This window comes from Vombatus ursinus, unplaced genomic scaffold, assembly GCF_900497805.2.
Source record: "Vombatus ursinus unplaced genomic scaffold, bare-nosed wombat genome assembly UNPS02014806.1, whole genome shotgun sequence".
Lineage (NCBI taxonomy): Eukaryota > Metazoa > Chordata > Mammalia > Diprotodontia > Vombatidae > Vombatus > Vombatus ursinus.
In genome coordinates, this window is record NW_020954584.1 from 923284 (window position 1) to 932538 (window position 9255).

At 31.5% G+C, this 9255-nt stretch overlaps 1 pseudogene; it reads left to right on the plus strand.

Annotated features, from left to right (window-relative positions):
- LOC114051836 overlaps window positions 1–5150 on the plus strand; it is a 5506-nt pseudogene extending 356 nt beyond the window's left edge.
- Window positions 5151–9255: the final 4105 nt, after the last annotated feature.

Here is a 9255-nt window from a genome sequence, read left to right on the forward strand (position 1 = left end):
GGAATTTTTACAATAATATTGAACAATACTGGTGATAATAGAAACCTTTCTTCCACCCCTGAACTTATCGGAAAGGCCTTTCATCTATCCCTCTTGTTTATTATGTTTGCTCTTGCTTTTAGATAGATACTAGTTATCTTTTGGGGCAAAGTTCTATTGGTTCCTGTACTTTCCAAATGATTTTAATACAAAGGATCATTATATTTTGTCAAAAGCTTTTTCTCCATTTGTTATATAATTACACAATTTTATTGTTTTTGTTATTGATATCATCAGTTATGCTCATAATTTATATATACATAGATATACATATATCCACATACATACATATATATGTACATATCCACATCCATATACACAATATACATATTTGCATACATGTACAAGCATATATGTATATATATGTGCATGCATGCATACATGCATACTTACATACAAACTTACATACATACAACTTTAAGTAGTCCTGCATTCCTGGTATAAATCTCATCTGGTCATGGTAATCTTTGAAAGAGATTTCTGTAATCTTCTTCTTCATATTCTATATGCATTTTTATATTAATACTCATAAAAAATAGGTCCATAGTTTTCATTCTCTGGTTTTACTTCTGTTATTTTGTCATAAAACTAAATTGGAAGGATTCTCTCTTTATTTATTATTTTGAAGTAACTTATATAATATTGGGAATAATTAGTCCTTAAGTGTTTGGTAGATTCACTTGTAAATACATATGATTATGAAGATTTTTCTCTTAGGGAGCTTAATAATGGCTTCTTCATTTTATTTTTTGAGATAGGTTTATTTCTGTATTCTACTTCATCTTCTGTTAATTTGGGAACTATATATATATATATTTGTAAATTTTAATCCATTTCATTTAGATTGTCAGTTTCACTGACATATGATTGGGCAAAATAACTCTTAATTTTCATTTCATCTTCAGGGGCTGAACATTTACTTTTTCACTTTTGATCTTCGTAAATTGGTTATCATTTTTAGTTTTAATTAAATTAACCAGTGGTTTAGCTATTTTATTGGTTCATAAAAGTAGCACTTTTTGTTTTTGTTGTTAAGTTGTTTTTCATCATGCTTGACTCTTCATGACACTTTTTCAATGGGGTTTTTGTGACAAAGATAGTGAAGTGGTTTTCCATTTCTTTCTCAAGGGTCCTCATTTTACAATTGAGGAAATTGAGGCAAGCACATGTTAAATGACTGGTGTAGGGTCACATAGCTTGTGAATGTTTGAAGTTGGATTAGAACTCAGGTCATCCTAATGCCAGACCTAGTACTCTATTCACTGTGCCATCTAACCCTGTTAAAACCAGTTCCTAGTTTTATTTATTAGTTAAATTTCATATGACTTTCAATTTTAGTCTTCTCTCCATTGATTTTCAGGATTTCCATTTTGATGTTTAATTGTTATTTTATTTGTTTTTTTCTAATTTTTCTTAGTTTAATGCTGAATTCAGTTATCTGCTCTTTCTCCCTTTTGTAGTTGCATGAGTATACCTAACATGCACATATACATATATAGAGAAACATACACACATATACATGTGTATGTACATTTATACACATTTACATATACACATATGTACATATATACACATATATGTATTCCCAATACATATATATGTATTTCTAATACATGTATATGTATATTCCTATATACATATGTACATGTATATGTATATATACATGTATATATATACATGTATATATATACACTCACATATATATTCCCAAATAAACCACTTAAAGTCTCTTAATAGTTCTATCACTGTAAATTAGTGATTCCTCTTGAAAATGTCTCTACTCTTTTCTCCTTTGGAAACTTTTTTTTCCCCTTGACTCTACTATTATGGTTATTCACTGAGACACCACCAGAGACATAGAACTGAAGGACTATATGGACTGTCCATTTTGCCTGGGCAGATTCCTCAAAGGATTTAATTAGAGGAGAAAGAGCCTTAAGAACATAGTGTTAAAATGACTCACAGACAGGATGGTGTTTTTTTTTTTATTGAATATGAATAAGATGTTTTGCTAGTGACAAAAATGTATGGGTTTTCAGTAAGATGATGGACTCATATATAAGAAAGTGTAATTGTTTAAAAAAAATACTGATATGTGGGAATTAGAGGAGAAATTTGGAAATAATTAAGCCCATGTAGCCTTTTTTTTTTTTTAACTGAAATGAGTTACCATGGTCTTTTCTTTCTCTTTGATCACAACAGAGTAAATAGCAGTAAACAATGTTTTCATTGCTCTAAGCAACTGTGTTCCAGCACCAAGTAAAGCATATCAGAATCCAGGACTTGGAACATTAGACTCCATAGAGAGGTAGTATATTTTAAAAAGTCATTCACATTTTAGATTCTATTCCAAACTATGCTTTACCTTAAGATTATAAAGTAGATGCTAACCTAAGCCGAATGAGTTTTTATCATTTTATTCAGTGAGAAATGGGAGTCAAGTTATCAAAATAAAGAAATAAACACCCACCAAAAAGCCCTGGTTGTCATCTTCTCACAAGACCAATTTTTAATTTCTTCAACTAGTTGTTATTATAAGTGAATAAATTAAATGATTCAGATAATTATTTTAAGATGTAAAGTACATGGGACATTTTACTGAATTATCTATTCTGAAGTGACACCTTTACAAGGAAACTAAACAAATATAAAGATCAAGTGTAGAAAAATACTCAGAAAATGGCATATGCAAATGATTTCAGAATAGTGCTTTAGAGATATGGTTTTGGCTATTAAAAAGAGACAATAACCTCAAGAAATTGTAAAGCATAAAAAATTTCATGATCTCTTTCACTTCTTCCCTTTCCATTGAAATGTCTGATGAATATGAGATGATAATAGTAATAATAACAATAATGATAATAATGATGGTGACAATAATAATAACAATAATCATAATTTTATGACATTTATAAGGTTCCATGTGATAGTTCTATATTATTTCTCTTTAATAAAAATACCCTTATTTAGTACACTTTCAAACTTAAAATTAGTTAAATTTATGTTTGAAAAAGCATCAATAATAGTTTAACATGACATCTTTTTTATATCAATTGCATTTTAATACATCTGTTAGGGATAAAAAATTTCTTATTATAACAATGGAACAAATCTAAATTGATTGAATAAAACTAGACATCACCAGTATTTAACTCTTTAGTTACAGAGGTCACCCAAACGACCTTCAGGTTATAGGAAAGTTCCTAATAGCATAAAAATTTCAATTCTTTTTCCGTAGGTGATCAGAGGACCTTGAATAATTGTCTTATATTTCTGTGCATTTGCCTCTTTTCCACTGGTATTACAACCAATTATATTTTTCTCCTATGAGAACAAATTCTATTCTTGAAATGGAAGTGTCTTGGAAATTTTAGAAGAGCATTTATTCCTCAGTTTAAAAGATTGTGTTTCCAATAAGAAACTAAAATGCTCATGCCTTTGGAAATGGGGAAATTCATTGCCAGGAAAACGTCCAAGAGGACTCCAGTAAAAGATACTTTATACCAAAAATATCCATTAAAATACTTTTTGTGCATGTGCAAAAAAGGAAGAAAAAGTAAATGTCCATTTATTGAGGAATACTTAAATATGACAGACTATATCTGCACTATTAGAAAATATGAATATCTGGAATTTAGAGAAATATTATTTTTTATTAATTGAAGATATTAAAGTAAGCAGAACATGGAAAACAATCTTCACATTAATGACAACAATATAAACAGAAAGAATAATTTCACAAAAAACCTGAATATAATATAGTGCTCAAACTTGTCACAGAAAATACTTGAGAAAGTTTGCCTTCTGCCCTTTATTACGAAGGATAGAAACTATGAGTAAGGCACAATCATACACTGTCAGATGTAGGGAGTAATACATTGAGAAATGAACATGTTATTAAAAAGTGGGTCCAGTAAAAGTTTTTGTTTCATAATTATCTTTATAGGTAAGATCTCACTGTGAAATTAGAGAAGAACATCCAACTTTTGTATGAGATTAAAATTTGCAGATAGAATCACAAAAATTTTGTGAAGCAGGTAATGTTCCACTATTATGACCAGTATTCTGGGAAACAAATTGATGCACATAAAGATTACCCAGGCTCTTCATCAAAATGGTCAGATGTCAGAACTGAACTCAAGGCTCTCATAGCTACAAATCTGGTACTGTATCGCATAAACACTTTGTCTGTTTTCCCCTCAACCCTCCTCCCTCCACACACACAGAGAAATCAGGAACAATGTTACCAAGTTTGTCCTCCTAGGGCTTACTCAGAATCTCAAGGTACAAAAAACACTATTGTCTGTATTCTTACTTATCTACATTTTAACTGTGGTAGGCAACATTCTCATTATCATGACTACATTGGAAGGAAGAGCTTGAGGTCTCCTGTGTACTTCTTTCTTGCTTTCTTGTCTTTTATGGATGCACTCTATTCCACTGTCACTGTTCGTAAAATGACCCTAGACATGCTCTATGAAAGGGTGACAATTTCTTTCTGAGCTTGCATCGTGCAGCTCTTCTTGGAACACTTATTTGGTGGGGCTGAAGTTTTCCTCCTCATTTTTATGGCCAATGATAGCTATGTAACCATCTAGAAACCCTTATATTACTTAGTCATAATGAGATGCAAAGTATGTGTTATGCTCTTGGTGGCATCCTGGATTGGAGGTTTTATATTCATTGGTTCAGCTCCTTTTTTATTGTTAGTCTCCCATTTTGTGGACCCAATGAAATTGATCACTTCTTTTGTGACATGTACCCTTTGTTGGAATTTTCCGGTACAGATACCTATATAATTGGCATTTCAGTGTTTTCCAATGGGGGAGAAATGTGCACATTTATAGTTTTGCTATTCCTTATCTCCTATGGGGTCATTCTACACTTTAAAAACTCAAAGTCTGCGAAGTCGACAAAAAGCCCTTTCTACTTGCATCTCCCACATCACAGTTGTTGTCTTCTTCTTCGTCCCTTTTATTTTCACGTATATTAGAGCTGTCTGTACCTTACCCATTGATAAATTGCTAACTGTCTTTTATACTATCATCACTCCTATGCTGATTTACACCCTGAGAAACACAGGGACGAAAAATGCCATGAGGAAGCTTTGAAACAGAAATGTGATGTCCAACTCTAAGGTAATGGATGTCCTGGCCACGCAACAACGTTTCACAAAAGAAATAATGGCAGATTGTTAACATTTTACAGTTTATCATCATGCAATATTTTTTGTTACTGTGTAAAAGTTTCTACTCATTTCATTTTGAATCAGCTCAAATAAGTTGCCCCAGGTTTTTCTGTAACCCATCTGTTTCTCATTTTTTAGCACAATAATATTCACTTAAAATCATATACCATATCTTATTCAGTCATTCCCAAATTAATGGACATCCCTTCAATTTACAATCCTTTGCTGCCACAAAAATAACTGCTCTAAGTATTTTTGTACTTGTAAAGTGTTTCCCCGTGTTTGATCTCTTTGTAGTGGCATTTATAGGTAAAAGGGAAAGAACTATTTTATATCCTTTTGCATATGGTTCCAAATTGTTCTCCAGAATGATGCAACCATTTCACAACTCCACCAAGAATTCATTAGTGTACCTATTTTCCCACATTCTATCTACTTTTATAATTTTCCTTTTCTGTTATTTTAATCAATCTGATAGGTAGTCTCTCAGATTTATTTAAATCTGTATTTCTCTAATAAAAAATTAGAGCATTTTTCATGTGACTCTTGATAACTTTGATTTCTTCTCCTGTAAACTTCCTTTTGGACACTATCAACTTTATGAAAAAAATGGCAAATGCCTCTGTGATAGTAGCAAAGATTGAAAACATGAGGAGTACAGTGACAATAGTGATGACTCTGGATTCAGAATACCTGAGTTGAAATTCTACCTCTATAAGCTAATTAGTATTTGTAAAATGAATTTATTTTTAAGTCTCAGTTTCCTTCTCCATAATAATGAAATGTCTTACTCTTTTCACAAAAGTGGGAAAGTACATGTGTGGAACATTATCTATACTGCTGGAGTCATATGTTGATTATGTTAGCTAAGATTCTTTCTTTTTTTATAATTTATTATAAGGCAGGGATCACTCGGTGAGTAGAAGATATACATATTAATTTAAAATGGTTATACAAGCTAAACCTGAGGTCTACATTATATCTGAGTTGGAGGACCACATTTCCCTGTTCCATGAGTACAATGACATTTAAGATGTCAGCTGATGTTAATGAGAAACTTAGCCTGCATCAGAAGTGTCACCACCAAGGAGCTGCATCCTGAATTTGATCTGAACATGAATAAGCAGAAAGATGGATTTCCTTGTATTCTCTTTAGACAGGTGTAGTCAAGAAGACCCAAAGGGAACATGAAGAGGAAACTTACAAGATTTCTGAGAGAGGTCAACATGGAAGAGCAAGTTTTCATAAATGCTTTTCTAAAAAGAAGTGTCATATGGAGTATGAATGCAGATGGAAGCAAACTATTTGCTATTTTTTTTATTCTGTTGTGATTTGTTTCCTCTTTCTGGTGGTTCTTCCTATTGGTTTTAATTCTTACCTACAACATCACTAATGTGAAAATATGTTTAGTAGGAATATATATGTATAGCCTATATCAGATTGCACACCATCATGTAGAGGGAAATGGGAAGGAGGGGGAGAAAACTTTAAAACTCAAAAGCTTATGAAAGTGATTTTTGATAATTGAAAATAAATTAATTAAAATTTAAAAAAAAATAAAAAATACATAAAAAGAAGAGTCATTTGGAAGGGAACATGAGTGTATGGATATATGTGTGTGTGTGTGTGTGTGTGTGTGTGTGTGTGTGTGTGTGAAGGGGGTGATTTCTCAGCTCTACAATTCTCTGAATTCTGAGTACTTGAGGGAAGCTATTACTAGCATTCTTCAATATATCCTCCTTGTGTGTGGGTGTGTGTATTATATAAAAAGTAATTTCCCTCAAAGAAATAGATATTGATTTATGTAAATGAGAAGAAAAAATAAATTGGTTATGAAAAATAAATTACTTTGTAAATAAACCATGAGAGACAAAAGTGGAACAGTGTAAGGGGTGTTGGATTTGAGGTTCCTGAATCCTGGCCCAGCAATTTATCTACTCCACCACCAAGCTGAAAATGGAGAATAAAACTGAGGCTAAAAAAGTGAATTCATTTGACAAATATCAAAGAGCTTTTCAGTACCAGAGGTGAGATTTCAATTCATGTATTATGATTCCAGAGTCATTAATATTGCCAGTCTTATGCTCTTTGATACTAGCCAAATAGACATTTGCCATTTTATTTTCAGAGCAAAGAAACATATTTAATAGGGCTTGTCTAGGGATTGATGCAGCCCAGGTAGGCATTCCCTTTACAGCCATAAAAGGAGATATACTATTGTGACAACAATAACTATTGTTACTATGAATGATAACATTGATAATAAGAATAATAATGTTTTATGAACAATGATGTATTTGATCTGCATGATAAATCTATTGCTTATTGCTGTCCCAATCTTACAGATGAACAAATGGAGGCTCAGAAAGTTTCAGTTACTTATCCACAAGCAGAACTTGATATCAGAATGAAGAATTCAACCAAATCTTCTATGCTTTTGGTATATCACTATATACCCCCTGTCCCACATACATACATGCATATATACATATGTATGCATATGCATGCATACATATACACACATTCATGCATGTATATATGTATATTTATATACATGTAAACATATGTGTGTATATAATGCATATATACATATATGTGCTTATACATATACATATATATCCTGATTTTGTATATTATTTGGTTTTTATAAATATCTTACTTCTCAGCAATCCATGAGCAAAGTAGCAAAGTTATCATCATCTCCATCTTACAAATGAAGAAACGTGTGTTCTGAAAGGTCAAGTCCCTTTGCTCACATAGCAATTGATTCTAATATAGATTTCTTGACTCAAAGTTCAAAAGTCTTTGATCTATAGGATAATTGATTGCACTGATTTTACTAATGATAAATGCCACTGTTCCAAGGCAAATTGTAGAGTAAGAGGGAAAAAAAAGTATGTCATTCATGTCCTCAGCTTCCCTTCTTTCCTTCTTTACACATCTGTTAAACATAGTACATATATATAGTACTTCATTCACAAAAAAAGTTATTTAGTCCACTCATTTTTTGAAAATATTCACTAAATTTATCTCTGTAAGTGCATCAATAATATTTTAAGACAAAAACTCTTGGAATATTATTCACATTTCAATAAAGAACTCCTGAAACAACATCTAAAGACACCAAAGAATGGATTTAGATAAGATTAAAAAAAGGATGAGATGAATTAGAATATCTTTCCATGATCACACACAAACTAATTCTTTCCAAAATATCACAGTGTATTTTATATTTGTCTAACATTTTTCTAGTTATAAATTCTGTGAAGAATTATTTAACCTATTTATTTCAGAATCAATTTGTCAGAGAAAATTTGCTGAACATGATTGCTGTGTTATCATATCATTCCCCCCCAACAACCTCTCTCACTCCGTTTCTCTTGAGAAAGAATCAAGGCACAGATACCCCTCCTTTATTACTTACTCTTCCTAATATTCCAAGAGAAAAAAAGGAAAGATTGACCAAACAATTCCTGGCTTTTGAGATAATATTTTAAATGTATATTTATTTTACAAAATATTTTTCAATTACATGTAAAATATTTAATATTTATTTAAAAAATTTTGAGTTCCAAATTCTTTCCCTTCCTCTCACCCCCTCCCCCACTCATTGACAAGGTAAACAATGATATCAATTATACATGTGAAATCATGCACAACATGTTTCCCCATTAACCAATGTGGCAAAATAAAAATACACATATACCAAAAGAACCAAGAAAGGTAAATTAAGTTAAAAAATTGTGCTTCAATCTGTACTCAGAGTATAGCTGTTCTCTCTCTGGAGGTAGAGAGCATTTTTTATCATGAGTCCTTTGAAACTGTCTCAAATCATTGTCTTAATCAGAATAGCTAAATCTTTCACAGTTGGCCTCAGAATCTTACCATCCATGTGATCCTGGTTAAGTCATTTAAGTCTATTTGCCTTAGCTTCTTCATGTGTAAAATAAGTCATTTTTCAGAGGAAGTAATCAAAGCTATCTACAGCCTTATGAAAAAATTCTCTAAATCACTATTGATTGGAGAAA